Here is a 16,460-nt window from a genome sequence, read left to right as displayed (position 1 = left end):
TTATTTATACCCTGCCCTTCTGATGACTGGGTTTCCTCAGCCACTCTGGGCATCTTACAGCATATATAAAACATAGTAAAATATCAAATATTAAAAACTTCCCAATACAGGGCTACCTTCTGATGTCTTCTAACAGTTATGTAGTTCTTTATCTCCTTGACATCTGAAGGGAGGAAAAATCAGACAACCTGGAAAGTCAGTTTAAAAACAATCTTTACTTGCTATAAACATGCATTGGTTCACAGCAAAGACAGCAGCATATCTATGCAGGCAAAATACTTATATTTACAGTATAATCAGCTTCAGTCATGTGCCTGGAGATGGAGCAAGCAGAGACATGTCTGCATCCAACACTGCTCAAATGAAGAAAGGAAGAGGAAATACCAAAATACTCCTTCCTCTCCAGGAGAGGAGGAGAAATGACATCACATAGAGCCCTCTCTACCAATTGTATTTCTATGGTTTTAGTATCTGCATATCAGCAGTACAGCTCTGTGGACTCAGCCCCTTCTTGTCTGACCTAGTAATAATATTTATTTGTTAGGTTTGGCTGCTAATTTCTCACATCTAGTCATCCACGCCCTGCTTTGAAGAAGGATCCTTTTTAAAACATAGCATACTGAGAGAGGTGGACCTGGTTTGTTGTGGCAAATAGGGTTTAAAGTTTAACACTAGTAACAGTTTGCTGCCATTAAACTTCAAAGTATTGTTTATAACTCTGTCAAAGCAGAAGTGGAGCACATACTCTCTGAGGGTGTCAGTAGGGTTGTTGTATTTCAAAAAGTAAAAACCAGGACACCTCGAAAGTTGCTGAGCTTTTTATGGGAAAAACCCCAAGTTGTTGAGGATTTCCCCACCACAAAGACATCAAAAAAAGGGATTTTTCAATTAACTTGTCTAAGATGCAGAACAAGGCCACCTTCAGAAATTCCCCCCGGATGTCAATTCCGCCTTTGAAATTCTGGTAATGTCCAGGACGTATGGCAGCCCTAGGCTTCTGACTCACAATGCCTCACTCTGGAAAGACCCTGTGTTTCCTAGGTTTCTTAGAGTGAAGCATTGTCAGGTGTGAAACTTTGGTCAACCTCTGCATGCCTATGCTGCAAGGGAGAGTTTGGGGAAAGGACCAGGAAGGAGGACGTGATCAGTGTGCAAGCAGGGATTGACTCTGCCTCATGAAACATAATGTCTTGTGCAGATCCTTAGCTTTCAAGACTCATACAACTTCCTGGAGATTTGGGGCATGATACCTGACTGCATTTGGTGAATGATAATATTTAGGACCACCTCCCAACTTTCTTAATGCATTCATTGGTATTTCAGTATAAAATGTTACAGTATTATTATTTTTATGTCTAACATTCCTAACATTCAGTAGGTCTACATGGTCCAGTGCAAAGCTGTATGTTCAAATGCATGGCAATGTATTCACCTATTCTCTGTATTTTTTCATAATGACAAATCAGCCTGATACATACCATTTCAATTATTCTGAAGAATTCCAGAATTCATCGACTGCTTTAAGTGCAGTCGATGTCAAGCCATAAAGAGTACTACTGAGAGCTCTTTTTACTCTGGGTTTACATAATTATCCTGGTATAAAGTTCATCTTAATTGCTTTGTTTAGAAAAGAAATAGAGAAAATTGTGCTCAATCTCCCATTCTGGAGTAAGCATTTATCAGGCCAAAAACAGACAAGGCATTGAAAGCTCATCTGTTGTATGAGCTTTGTGTTAAATAAGATGTTATCACTTCCAAAGAACCACTCCTCCCCAGCTGATATTTGCCATTACTTTGTGACTAATAATAATGTTGGGTTTACAGGGGCTCAAAGCATTACAGAGCAGAGAGAGCTATTTTTGTCATGGAACTTAAGCCTACCCGTTGTGTTTCTCAAACAGGCAACTTCCATTTGTGCTGGAAATTCCAAGAATTCCTTTTAGTACAACTTATCTTTTGAAGTACAAAAGGTTAATTGGGTACGAACCAGCCTTTATACCAATTAACGCTTTCATCAGCATGGGTGATTCACTAAATATAGAGTATTCTCCCAATGGTCTCTGAGGGCAGTTTTCTCAGTCAACTTGCATTTCTTTTGGTTCATCCTACATTTGCTTTTTGTTGCCACCAAAATTTCAAAGTTAATTCACAACACTGTACACGTGGTGAAATGCAAAGGCCCTGCAATTATTTCTCTGTCACTTCTGGTTGCTTAATGAGGGTCTGGATAGAGTTGAACAACAGTTAATTAATTCTAACAAATTTTAAGTGAGGTGTTTATATTTCCACACCAAGCCAATCACAACTTTCTTTTGGCAACGTTTGTTATTGCATTTCCCTGGTCTGAAGTTTAATGTTACTGCATTCTGCCCCAGAATTAGCATTGCAAATATTGTGGACAAATCATTGCCTGATTACGTTATTTTGCCTTACTTAAAGGGATTCCTTATGGCTAGGGTTCCTTGAAGAGTAGATTGAAATTAGTGCTAAAAGATGTGCTACAATTCTGAGTGGCAACAAACCAATCAAGCACAATTCTTGCCTGATTAAGAATATATTTGCATTAACATCTTCTCCTAAGATTCTTAAAATCACTCATACACAGCCAGTTGGAATCACTCTTCTATAAAGCTTACATATTTATCTAAAATGTACACCTTTTATATGCAAGCATAATTCTACAGACCAAACTTGCATGTGTTCGCTGTCTTTAGGAGTAAATTTCTTGTAATGAATGTGTCTCCTACCATTTTTGCAACTAATGTTTTTAGAATACAGCATGTTAACAACAGTCATTTGTCATTTGCAATCTTTTGTGAAGATTGTTGATTTTATTATTATTAATGTTTTTATTTTAAACCTGATAACATATAGCTGCCCTGGACTCCTGGAAGAGGGGCAGGATTAAAAGCAAATAAATTTATTTATTTTATTAATTTAACTGAATTTATGTACTGCTTAATCTCCAAAATCTAAGCAGTTTACATAAAACAAACATTCTCAAAATACCAATATAATAATAATAATTAGGTCTCCCCCCCAAGTATGAATATTAGGACTTTCTACAGTAGTCTTCAATAGCATAGCAAACATCTAATGTTTGTTTATTTCCTTATAGAACTATCCTTCTTTCCCTTTGTTCCTTGAATCTTACTCTTCATTTTAATTTAATTAATTAAAAAACATTTATTTTAATAATAGGCTTGGAGTGTGAATGATTTCTTTATTTTTTTACAGATCCTTATGCCTCAGTGGAAGTACTAGTTGGGCCCTCTGTTGCCCAAGAAATATCTGTCTCATAGCAGTGGTCTCACTGATGACGTGTCAGAAAAGAAAGGGAAGCATAGGTGTGCATTGTCATCGTCCCCCCACACATACTTTACACAGGGGCTACTTTCCAGGCCCCTGTGCACATAAGCAAAAATCACATGTGGGAGAACCTGTTTAGAGTTGAAGCTGAGGTCAGCTGGAGGCTGGAGAACAAGCAGAAAAGTGTCTTATGCTGCTATGTCAGCTGCTAGGTGGGGAGGCTGAGCAGCCTAAACAAATCTCCACTGTGTCTCAGTCTCTTTGGGGCTTCCTAAGCCTCACTGAAGTCCTATTTGGGTTCCAGGAAGGGTCTAGTTGCTGAGCCTCCTGGTGAGCCACAAGGACTCTGCAGTTCACTACTGCCATTTCTTAGTTTGAATCTCTTTATTTATTCCTGGTGCTGCACATGGCCATATGCAAGTTGATCACATGTAAGTCGGGGACACTGACATAATGAAAAACGAATTGTTCACAGTTGACCAACTTCACAAGACAGTTGTATGCATGAAGATGGTTGCCACACGAGCAAGCCACTTTGTAAAATTTGATCTGGATGTTAGAGACAAGGAAGACAACATTGCACAGCTCTGTAATAAAATATATCTTTACATTTCCAAAAAAGCAGCTATATCCCTGCCACCTCCAGTGATTTGGATCAAGACAGTGTTGCTGAAAGAAAAAGGACTAATTATCTACTTTCCGATCTGTTTTCCTGCTCTATTTTTGTTTTGTTTTAATTAGCTTCTTTGTTGCTATAGTTGTGTTTGATTCATAGAAACAAAACTCAATAAAATAGTAATGTGCATAAAAATAGGTATAAGTAAAGAAAGAAAATTATTCTGCCATATTAAAGACCAACAAATTGTGGGCTAAGTTTTTGTGGGAAATGGCCTATTTCATCATATGCATCAAGATATAAATAACACTACCCCAGATCAGAATTTCTGGATCTAGAGAGTACTGCTGGTTTCTGGTACTTGTGAGTCAGGGTGATTATTTTCTTTGGGGAAATGGATTGTAGGGAGGGAGATCCATTACAAAATGGATTGTAGGGAGGGAGATTCATTTAAAGTGCTAGTTTAAATGAATGACTTAGGACCCCAATATCTAGCCCAGGCTTCCTCAACCTTGGCCCTACAGATGTTTTTGGCCTACAACTCCCATGATCCCTAGCTAGCAGGACCAGTGGTCAGGGATGATGGGAATTGTAGTTTCAAAAACATCTGGAGGGCCGAGGTTGAGGAAGCCTGATCTAGCCTAATGGGAAGTCTCTCCTGAGGAAGGTTGGGAATGTGGCCTCAAAGGAGAGGGCCTTTTTGGCTGTGGCCCTGCATCTACCCCTGCATCTACAGTAGATTCTCTCCAACAAGGTACACCTCGCACTGACATTAACATTCTTTCAATGCCTGGTTTTTGAAGAATGATGATATTCATGCTTATTGCTGTTTGTGAGTGTATGTATGCTTTAGGGGTTGTCTTGTTTAATGTTAAGCATGAAGGTGTGCTGTTTTGTTTTTCTTGCTGTGTACACAAGTTGCCTGTAAGTTGTATGTAAGAAGCATTGTATAAGATGACAAATTAATAACAACAATAATGAATTAGCCTGCCTCTTTCAACAATAATCCATGCTATTCAGCATATAATTTGAAGTCCTTTTCTCCGCAGCTTTCCAAGTCCTGCAACTATTATTTTCAAATGGTGAATTAGTTTCAAAACTTTTCTCAGTGGCATGTATTTCAGAAAATACCTGAGGTTTAGTTCATGGCCTTTACATAATTTATGAGCAAACCTGTATAGCAGATTGCAAATTGCAGTGTTTTTCAGATACTATTTTTTTCTCTTTGATGAATTTTGGTAAAACGTTTTGCTGTATTTTGATAAATACTTGAATTTCACTAAGTGAAAAGGAGCTAGTATTAAACTTGGTAGTTGCAACCAAACTCTATTTAAGATAATTTAAAATTGCTACTCAAGTCTTATTTTCCTAAAATGTAGACTATTAACATAATATACAATTAACTATCTCTTGTATTATTTTCTTCTTTTTGTTACACCAAGGAGAAAATAAGAATGGCGCTAATTGGTTTGGGGGTGGCGGCTTATTATTATTATTCATTATAAATAGCTGCAAAAATATTGAAATATGCCAAAGTAGGAAAAGGAAGCTACTTTATCTTAAGGGAAGCAAGCATTAAAGCAAGAAGTAGCAAAATATATCAGTGTTTCCAATGAGAATTGAGAATTGAGAAAGAAAGAATAAGTGTTAACCCAAACGTTGGTCATAGGAGTACAGTCCATATCTCTGGGTTGCCCAAAGCAAATTCCAAGCAAATGCTTCATTGTGGCTGCGCTGCCCATTGAGGGTATGCTAGCTCCTCACACCACTCCTCAAAATCCCCTTTTCTTGCCTTCCAGAACATGCTCAGCCACCTATTCTTAACTTTCTACCATTCATTTAAATCACATAGAAAATGCATTCTTTCCCACAAAGAAACCTCAGAATTTTAGTTTGTTGGTCTGAGGATTTTACCTGGGAGATTCCCAGAACCATGGGGAAAATAATATTCTTTGAATGTTATGCAATGTGCATGCAGCCTTTCCTGTTTCACACAACATCACGGGTCATCACCAAACTCTCATGTGTCTTTTCCTGGATTTTTCCTTATTCTCACTTCGGCTTTCTCACACAGGAGATATGATTTGTGTCTGAAGACACTGCTAAGAACGAAGCACAGTTATGCTATTTTCCTCCTTCAGCAGCAGCCCAAGCTTATATGTCCTGGTTTGTAAATGGGGTGGTCCATGTAATGCCACTGGAAGGCAACAAATGCTGGTATGAGACTATTACATTACATTTAAAACCAATACTTTGGTGTTACCACTTGTGGGACCAAATTCAATAGTTTAACTTTGCACTGTGTGAAGAAGTACAGGTTTACAACTAAAGTACCTTGTAAGAGGAACATTATATACCATGTGTGTGTGTGAGAGAGAGAGAGAGACAGACAGACAGACAGACAGATAGATAGATATTTTGGAGGAATGACAGCCCTAAACTTTAACTTTAATTTTTGCATATTTATTAATTTCTCCTTTTGTGCTTGTAACAAGATACAGAGAGACATTCTTTGAGTAAGCAAATGTATTTTGGAGAATAACTTAAAGCAGGGGTAAAAAATATAGTACTTCAAAGATTTTGGGGACTACAATTCCCATCAGCCTCATTCATCATGCCCAGTGGTCAGGAATACTGGGAGTTCTCCAAAATATCTGGAGGTCGCTTCACAGGTATCCCTGATTTAAATGGAAGGTTCATAGTTCAAGGGAAATAATATATTTTCCATGCAAAAGACTATAGATTTAAAATATGGCTTGCAAAATTACAATTATGTAGTTGACACAGGCAAAACAATGGGTCTTGGGTTAAGATGACAGATGATGTAGTAGATGTAATTGGCATATAGAAAATTGGAGAACCTCTTCAGCATTCATTCCTTTTGATTGCTGTGTGCAGATCTTCTCCTGGCCCCATGGAATCACCCGATCTGGCTGCAGCTAGATCCTGGTTACAAGGCAGGAGGAGAAACTCTTTGGGGGAATGGGCAGATCCCAATCAGTTTTTTGCTCCTGCCTGAACAAAACAGTTATGCAGCTCTTGGCTCCTACTCTTATAGTTCTTTCAGGTTTATTTCCCTCATTATTAACTTCTCCCTCACTTGAAGCCTTCTCCTTGAAGCTACAGCCTTCTTCTTGCTTCCTTAATTCCTTTCACCTTACTCTCCTTTGATCCTAACTTCCCTCCCCTACACATGTGACAAGGTGTTTTAGTTTTATCTCCAGAGTAGAGGCTTCCTTTGAGACTTTGAGTAGAAATCTCACCCAGCAACAGTGCACCCAGCCATCCAATGGCCAGCAAGTCTCAGAAGAGGAGGAAAGCCAGAGTAAATTTCCCACCAATTGGAACTTGTGGTTCCCACTCATGGCTGTAATGGACTGTAACAAGAAGGCCCACAAGACCCACAGATGGGTTTTTGCCACTCTGCTCCTCTGCAGCCCCCTCAGATGTGCATAGAAGTACCAAGAATTTGGGCAATGGCAGTCAGCCAGCAGCCTCCAGTAGCATAGGCCTTCTGGTGGCCTGCAAGGTCAAGAAGATGAAACACTTGGATGGTCTCCCATGCCATCTCCAGCTTTGTGCCATCCAGATCACAAGGAAATAGAATTGAACCCCATTGTTCCTTAAGCCAGCAGTCTGTTCTCTCTTTGCCTAAGACTCCTTCCGCCGTGGTCTCTCCTTCTGGGGTTTAATCAAGTCTTCACCATCCAGACCTTCCACTCTCTGTCATCCTTGTTGGAGGATGAGAGTGTGGGCTCTGAAGAGGCAGCTTCTCACCACACCCACTTCTCCCCTTTCCAGGGAGCAGTCTTCCCTTCCTATCCCCTCCCCAGTGTCAGGGACTTTCTGCTTACTCCAGAGATCAATCAGCAGGTTTCTTATTCTGTTAAATTCTTAATATATTAAAAAAGTGACTGAAATATCTCTAGATAAATACAGAAAATCAAAAAATGATGGCAGACTATTTGGGGAGTAAGTAATTTAGCAGCAAAGGGGTCAGTCGTGTTCTGACATTCAGTGAAAAGACAAACATTAAGAACGTACTTAGAGAATATTTAATATTAAGCTCTATTAGTGCACTTTATGGCTGAATGCATGCTCTCCTTGCCTCTGTTGACATTAATAGTTCATTCAGAGTCAAAAGAAGAAGTAATATCTTGTGAGTTTATAAAAGAGAGCTCTCATTTAACACACTCATTTCCCATTCGGCTAAAACTATATCAGAAATGAACTGAAACTGAAATTCAGAATTGTGTAGGTAGAAAAGGGAATGTTGATTCAATGGAATGTCAAAATGCAATATTTGCTTGCATGTAACCAAAAGAATCTGACACTAACTGAGACAGGCAGCAGAAAAGTTAACCTTGGCACTGACTGCTCCAGAGCTCCTTCCATTAGTGGGAATACATTTTGTAAGAGTTTTTGGTGTCAGAAAGCTAGAAGTTCTGGCATCAAGGGATTTGAAACTGCCACTCAATTTTCTACATGTCTCTTGCCTAGGCACTTGGAGGTGCACTTAACAGCTTTTTGATGTTTTAATATGGAAAGCCCCAGGATACAGTAGTGCTGGTGGAGGGCATGCTGTCCTAGTGGCAGTCACCCCCATATTCTAATGCAGAAGGTGATATTTGCTTGCTTTCATTTAGCCATTGTTTGAATTGTGATTGTGGTAATGAACAACACCTTGATGGGAGCTTACTTGAAATAACGAGCACTACTTGTAGAGTGAAGACCTCCTCTGAATAGTATTGCTTTATAATTTTCTCATTAGTTTCTTTTAGGAACTTGTTTATAGGATCCAGAAATTCATCACATACCTCTAGCACAAGATGTGTGTGTGTGTTTTCTTTGGTATAAATATACTGAAAGTTTTGAGAACATATGCTGCTGACCCCACAGAAAACCCATTACAGAGTATAATGGAAACAGGACGCATTCAAGTGTTACTCATCAGAAGCTGTGGCACTTCTGTGAAAATAGGTGTAGAGAAAATTACTGAAATGCATATAATTCATCCAGAAGCTTACAATGAGTCATTTGGAACTAATCTGTTTTTGTATGCATTGGCAAAAAATAATAATAAGACTGGTAATCACCAATCTGTTTGTGTGTAATCTTACAATTCTTTCCATGTTGCTATTATCTTTCTCCCATCTGATGATTCAAAGCCAGTTACTTCAGCCAGTACCAAGGGTTACTCCTCACTGACTTCCCATGTGTATTTATATTTAAATCCTACTCTTCATATAAATCCCAGGGTGGGTAACAACAATATTAAAACAACAATAAGATACAGTAAAAGAAACAGACACTTCTATTCTCTTCCAAAGAAAATTCACTTAAAGCTAAAATGGAGCCTGCTAGGTTTATTTGTTGTATCTATATCATGCTGTTCAACCCAGGACTTCTGAGTGCCTGAAAATCCTATGTATGCCCATCTTACAAGCCTAGTTATCCTTAACTTCCTAGGGAAACCTGTAGCAGGTTTTTTATATACTTTTCTAGATCAGAGTGATGAAGCATAAGACCCTGGAGATTTTGTTCAACCTTTGGAAGCCCAATTCCCACAGAACCCCTGCAATATTCCACACAAATGAGTAGATGATTACTAGGTGATTTTTTTAGGGCTAGGAAACGATGCCCTGCCATCGTCTGCTACTGTACATCTCAACATTGTCTTCTCCCTCATTTCGGGGTAGAAGCAGATATGTGCAGAAATGTGGTATTTGCCATTTTACATGTGAAATTGGTGGTTGTGACCTTTCTCAGTGTGCAGAATGACTATCCTGAATCATGGTGAACAGGTAAAAGTAGTTCCTGTTCCACCAAAAGAGCATGCAGTGGCTGTGTTCATTCATATCATGAATTCAAACGTTTGTTTTGTCTTCCAAATAACTCTTTGTCCAGTCCTTTAAAACAAGAGACAGCTTCTCATTTTGTAACTTGCACAGGCTTTTGTCACAAATAATTTATAGCTGTAGAAGCATACAATATTTATCCTTTCCCAGTAGGTAGGCATTGGGGGAAGCCACAGGTAAGTGACAAGACTATCTAGCCAGCCTTAGACAGGCTCTCCTCTTTAATGTTAGATGATGAAGGCAACGGGCAGGCACTAATGATTGTTCCTTGCAGCAGTCACTCACACAAGAAAGATGCAGTCTTCAGTTTTCTCATAGCATATTCAATTCCATTTAAATATTGCAAACTGCTGAATTGCAAATGTTAGCCTAGGCATGAATAAAAAATGTTGATATTTTATTCTAAAAATAATAATTGTGGATAGGCTGCCTTTATTGTATTATTTAAAAATATTTCATTTTACATGTAGACTACAGGCTATTGCAGAGTTGCCACTATCTCTCCCCAACCCCCCAACCCCGACAAAAATGGTTCCTGGAACATTAAAAATACAAAAGGGAGGCTATTGCAAGGATATGGGGGAAGTTATTTGCTTTTGACAAGGAGTGTCAGTAATTGTCAGCTAGAAAGAAAAGCGCTGTAGTCAGTTTCTGTAAAATTGTGGAAGGAAAGCTGAGAAGATTGCAATCCATCCCCTTTGTAGAAAAGAGGTATCCTCTTACCAGCACCAGCACCTTGAACTTTGAATTCATTGCTTTCATATTATACACTATATGTAAAGAATACAACATCTGTGCACGGACGACTAACTTCTGATATTTAAACTACCAGCTGCTGAAAGTGATTGAGTTTGACCCGGGGGGGGGGTGTCTTGCTGAGGCAACCACATTTCTACACCCACTTTTAATAAAATATTGTAAGGAATAGCTAGAAAGCTTTCCGTCGGACTTTCATCTAGCAGCTTTTTATTATTATTGCAGCCTTGTGAAGGAATCACTATTGACTCCTGTCAGGCACTTTTGGATAGAAGGTGAAGAGCCTTCTCTCATGGCTTTCTGTGTGTTTTGTCAAATCTGGTACTTTCAGCTGAAGTGTGAAGTGAAAGCTGATGTCAGGAAATGCCTTCGAGCAGGAGCTGGTGCTGGTCTCTTGTGACTAACTTTTTTTAAAGAGAGAGAGAGGGGGGGAAATCAGATTGGGTTGTAAAATGATGGCAATCTAACTGGACATAAACACATTTATTGCAGGCTCAGCAGCTGTTACATATCATTAGAGAAAGGAGGGAAAGGGGCCACTCTGATGTCAGACTTCTTCTTTTAGGGACAAATGTGTCCAGATGAGATGATGCTAATGTGATGGCAGCTTGTTTACTTAAAATTCAAAACCCATTACTGTCTGTCTTCGCACTCTTGTTGCCTTGAAGTAAAGCTTTTTTTTTTTTTAAGGCTAATGCAAACTAAGAATTATAACAGGTGTTGCAAATGCTTGAGGAATTATCAAATCCGGATATTGCTTTACCTTGTGTTGTGGCCAAAATGTGACTTGTAAGGGGGATACAAGAAGTTTTTACCTTTTCTTATATTACTGTATTACTGCTTTTTATGTTGTGTCTTGGTTTTTATGTTTTGTTGTTTTTATGCTGTGTTTTTGAATTTTGTGTGTTTGTGTGTGTGATGTATATTTATTGTATCCAACTAAACTTTGCCTAAATTAGTTTTGGCCATTAATAAGAGTTATTAAATAATAAGAGTGATCTTATACAGGGAGATTGGACTGCACTACTTTAGACTAAGTCTTGCCATTTTTAAAAGCTGTCCTGCAAAGCGTGTTCTCCTTCATGGAGAGCACGTGTTGCGTTGGGGTCTGCTGAGCCACCCCTCTGTTACCAGGCAGGGTCTCTAAAGATGGCCTGGGGCAGTGATTGGTTCACTGGGTTGCTGGGGTAAAAGTTATGTTGCAATTTTGGTGGGAGGGGTAAAATGTTTAAATACTCTGCACACAGCCCGGAGCTTTCTCTTTGCTGTGTGCAACGGATCACCCGCCCACCCGCCCTTGAGTAAGGGTTTGTTGCATTGACCTTGCTATGCCTGTCATGGGGTCGTCTGCCGTTGGGGCAGGGGCTTGGTAGGAATTTTGTCCAGCTGGCTGATTGGCTGGGCCATTTGGTTTTTGCCTACTGCGTAGCAAATCGTCACAACTTGTAAGGTTGCGGTTAGGCATTGGTTATAAATTGGTGGAGGAGGGGTTAGGATAGGCTGGGCCTGCCCCTCCATGGTTGCTGCGGAAAGGGAATTCCGTTAAAGGAATCCTGGGGCTTGCCATCTTTTCGTCCAATCCCTGGAATGGGACTAGGGCCTGCAAGCCTTCGGGGAGCATGCGGATGAGAATTGAGGGTCTGTGACTCAGCTCCATTTCTCCCCGACTTGCTTTCCCCCGCACTGTCTTTCGGTGGTGCCCGGAAGTCAGTTCTGTCCCCAGGCGGGGGGACAGATAGTCCTAACCAATGCCTAAACAACCACTCACGGTTTTGTATTTAAATAAAGTTGTGGCCAAAATTATGCCAAAAACCTTAAACAAATTTAAGTGTGTATTGTGAGTTATTTGGGGGGTGGCTTGGGGACCTTGACACGCAAATAGAAGATCATGAAGATCATTACATCAGGCACAGATCTGGGAAAGACCTTTTGCTGTGAGGTTTCATTCACAATGAGTTTATTATATGAGGAGAATGCAATAGTGGTATCCCCACCTATGTCTGCAGTTGTTGTTGTTGTTGTTGTTGTTGTTGTTGTTTGCTCCATTCCACCATCTTATGCATTTTTTTATTGATAAAATATGAGATTTGTTTGCTTTGTGAGTGTTTTTTGCACTTTTCTAAATATTTGACATGTTAGGAAGTGGGAAAATTTTTGGAATAATTTCCAAGAGAAGTTCATCAGCTGCATTTCATCCAGGCTGCCTTCCAGTAAGGGTGTGTGGGGGTGTGGTGACTGAAAAACTGGTAAGGAGGTTCAAAAGCTAATTTCCTCCTTAGATCATCAGGTGGCTATTTGCAATAGCAAAAAATAAAAATGGAGGGCAGCACACAAAAATGGAAAAGGAAGGAGATGAACCTCAAACTGGTGTTATATGGGGAAATTATTAGGGGGGGGAAATACACTGCCCAGTGAGTTTCAGCAACATGTCTTCCTCAATGGTATTAATTGTTATTCAGGTTTAAAATGTACGTTGGCTCATGCATAATATTTCTCTCTTTTTCAAAAGCGAGAATTCATCCTGCCCTCGAGTAGGATGTTTTGTCAACATGTATCAAGCAGTGAATCAATTTTACATCCAACTTTAGTTTGATGTTTGCTTCTCTTATTCCACTTTCTAGAACTATTCATACTAGTGATGACTTACCAGAATCCCTGCATTTCACATTGTGTTAAAGATTGCATTTATTTATATGCATTTATCACTTAACACAGATTCAGAGTGAACTATAACATTACTGCTCATATTTGTATTTCTTTCACGCTGACATATCTTTATTTATTTATTTAAAAGGTTTTTGCCCTGCTGCTTAGCCAAAAATCCTCCTAAAGCAGCCTATATTAAGATCTATAACAATAAACACAGACTCTACAAAGCACAGAAGGAAAAGAAGATAAAAAGAGAAGAGGGGAGAAAGAAAGCAGACCCCATTTCTTACAAGTTACAAAGTAATTATAATGACCAGTTGTAGGAAAGTAGGGTTTCTTGTGTAATAATGAATGGAAACAGTTTCAAGAAAAGAGGAGCTCAGCTAACCTGGGGACTTAGCAATGCCAATAGAGTGAACAGTCCTGTTCCTATATATCCTTCAATGGAATATTTGCTTAAAAAATTCTCACATGTTCTGTTCATTTCACCCTCACCCTTCCTAAAGTCCAACCTTTATACACTTATTCATTAATGTTCCCAACAAAAATGCATCCCTAGTCAATACTGCTTCCTGCTCTCCTACCATACATCCGATTTTCATCTCATCAACCTCTCTCCCTATTCTCAACCCTATTTGCTTTTTCTTTTTCTTCTTTTCCCCCCCTTTTTTTTGCACATTTGGTATTGGATCAAAACCAATGCTTCTGTAGATATTAATGCCACTTCTGACTGTCTGCAGAAGCCACCAGAAGAATGAGTATAAAGACATTGGTCTAACATAGTCACCTTCAGAAACTTTTCAGTATAATGTTTTCCATCTGTTCCACAGCTTTGAATAACAGTCATTGGGGGAATGTCTGCTTTGAACATCTTCATCACCAGTGCCATTTTTCTAGAAAAAGAGGTGCTGGAACTCACCATGAACACTTCCCTTGTTTTCTTAGAATGGCAATGGTGACCACCTGAGAGATGCCAGAACTGGAAAAAGAAGCCCTGCTTCTCAGTCACTTGGAATCATACTGGTCAAACAGTCTTACTAAGGCATAATAGGGAACATATTCCAGTCTAAACAGATGTAGAATTTCAATGGAGTATAATATAAGAACAATAATAATGTTATCATAGGCCTGACCTGTCTCTCAGATACATAATAGAAGCATTTTTTCTTTTGTGTTGGTTCCCCCCATCCCAAGTACTTTCAGTTGTCCCATTTGGTTTTAAACAAATCATAAATTCATGTCCTAAATGTTTCACTAGTCAGAATAATTAAGTTGATCAGGTCTGGGAGTACTGAAAGGAAATAATGGGGTCATTGAAGCATTGAAGCTCTAATGGGAACCTGAATTCATTCAGATATCAAATCTAATAATTGCTCTACACCTGTATACACAGTCCCAAAGAGAAAATTCACATTAAATGTTTAGTGGAAGTTTCAGTACTGTGCTTCAAAAGGATTTGATCCTCTCCTCCCCCTACCCCACTCCTGGAAAAAAAGCACCTTTGTATCTTTTTCTCCAACTTTTACTTGTGGGGGCTCATTGTATTTTAATAGAATATTCAGTCTTCGAAAAGAAGAACTGAAATATGGTGTGTGGGTGTATGAGACTATTTGTTTTGTATAAGTTTTCGTACATTATCATGTTTTATTTGTCCTTTTTTGTTTTGTTTTATGTCCTGTTGTTTGTTTCTCTTTTGACTCTGTAGTATTATTTTCATGTTTGACAAGTGTGTGTGTATGTGTTGTAAATAAACTCAAAAAAAATTTTTTAAATGAATATTCAATCTTCATTCATAAATATGCAAACATTAGGAAACTATTTTCATGCATTAAATTAGTAATATGGATTGTATTCATCATATTGTTTAGAATAGAAAGCAGGAAGTAATACACAACTGTAGTTTATTAAAATGGTCAGCCAGAAGGAGCTCTCTCTCAAAGAAAACTAAGGAAAAAATACCAAATATTTAACATATTAAAAATTATATGAAAACATTTACATCATCAGTCTTTTCTAACTTGGTCCCTCTAGCTCTTTTGAACCCAAAGTCCCAGCAGCCCAAGACAGCATGACCAGTGGTTAGAGATGTTGGGAGTCCAACAACATCTGGAAGTCAAGCAAGGAGGTGTGAATGACCATAAATTGCCTGGTATTTTCTGGTCTGGATAATTAGGTGTCAGTCAAAATCTGCAGCTCTCTTATTACTACATGGGGTGGAAGGGAGCCATTTCCTGATCATAACTGGTTGCTCTTAAATTCAGAAACAGTACACTTAGCTGAATCATCACTCTATTACATTCAGTGAAATTCTTTTGTAATAACCAGAATATAAAATGAAACATGCTTGTACTGTTGAAATGAAATGTAATAAATATGACGTGATTGAATTCTAACTTCAAGTTATTCTCACTACAGTCTTTATTTTATAATGTGTGTCTTTGCAGTGTCTTGCTTGATACAGCAGTTTTTTCTGTCCCGTCCCTTTTGCTACATTCCCATCCGGGAGCTGAAAATCAAAATGAGGCAGAAAATGGCTGTACGTGGCTATGTTTTTGTTGGCAAAGAGACCTATTTTCGTGTGTGATTTTAAAGGCCAATTACCCTTGAAGGAAGGGAGGAAGGAGATTGATTTGTCTTGTAACCCTTGAGGCAGGCATGTGGTAGTGTTTCAAAATAAGGCTTATCATAGGCTACGGACATGGAAGATATTTCAGTCATTTCAAAAGCATTTCTCCTAAGTGGTGATGTTTCTGAGGGAAGCAAAGTTAAATTTGGAGTATTAAATAGACAACAACAACAACAACAAAAATCTTAAAGTTTAATCTGGATAGGTTCATGACTTTTAAAGGGCAAATCGTGCAAATAAAATTGATTGTGATATAAAGCTACTTTAAAGTACAGAATACCGTACTTTTCCGTGTAGTAGACGAAGATTTTTTACGCCAAAATAAAGTAAAAAATTAGGGGAGTCATCATATACATGGGTAGTGCAGTGGGGGGACGGGCAATTGGTTGCATCCACGAGGAGGATCTAGTGATTGGGTGGGTGAATGGTGTCAGCTGCAAGGGCTGCTTTGGATTGGCTGCTGCTTTGTCAATTGGGCGGGTTATTTGTGGATGCGGCAAGGACTGCTTTGGATTGGCTGCCGCTTCGGCAATTAGTCTTGTGTTGCTTGTGATTGTTAGTGCTTGCCAGTTGGGTGAGTTATATTCAGTTCGGCACCCCCCCCAATTCTTCCCTCAAAAAAGCTCAACAACTGGGTAATCCTGCA

The 16,460-nt window shown here is 38.9% G+C and overlaps 1 protein-coding gene across 1 annotated transcript in view; it reads left to right on the top strand.

Annotated features, from left to right (window-relative positions):
- Positions 1-16,460, top strand: part of DIAPH2 (diaphanous related formin 2) — a 343,566-nt gene that overhangs the window by 314,306 nt on the left and 12,800 nt on the right. The window lies entirely within an intron of this gene.

Source organism: Podarcis raffonei, chromosome Z (assembly GCF_027172205.1).
Source record: "Podarcis raffonei isolate rPodRaf1 chromosome Z, rPodRaf1.pri, whole genome shotgun sequence".
Classification (NCBI taxonomy): domain Eukaryota; kingdom Metazoa; phylum Chordata; class Lepidosauria; order Squamata; family Lacertidae; genus Podarcis; species Podarcis raffonei.
Note: the sequence above shows the minus strand (reverse complement) of the source record. Positions and strands in the feature narration are given on the sequence as shown.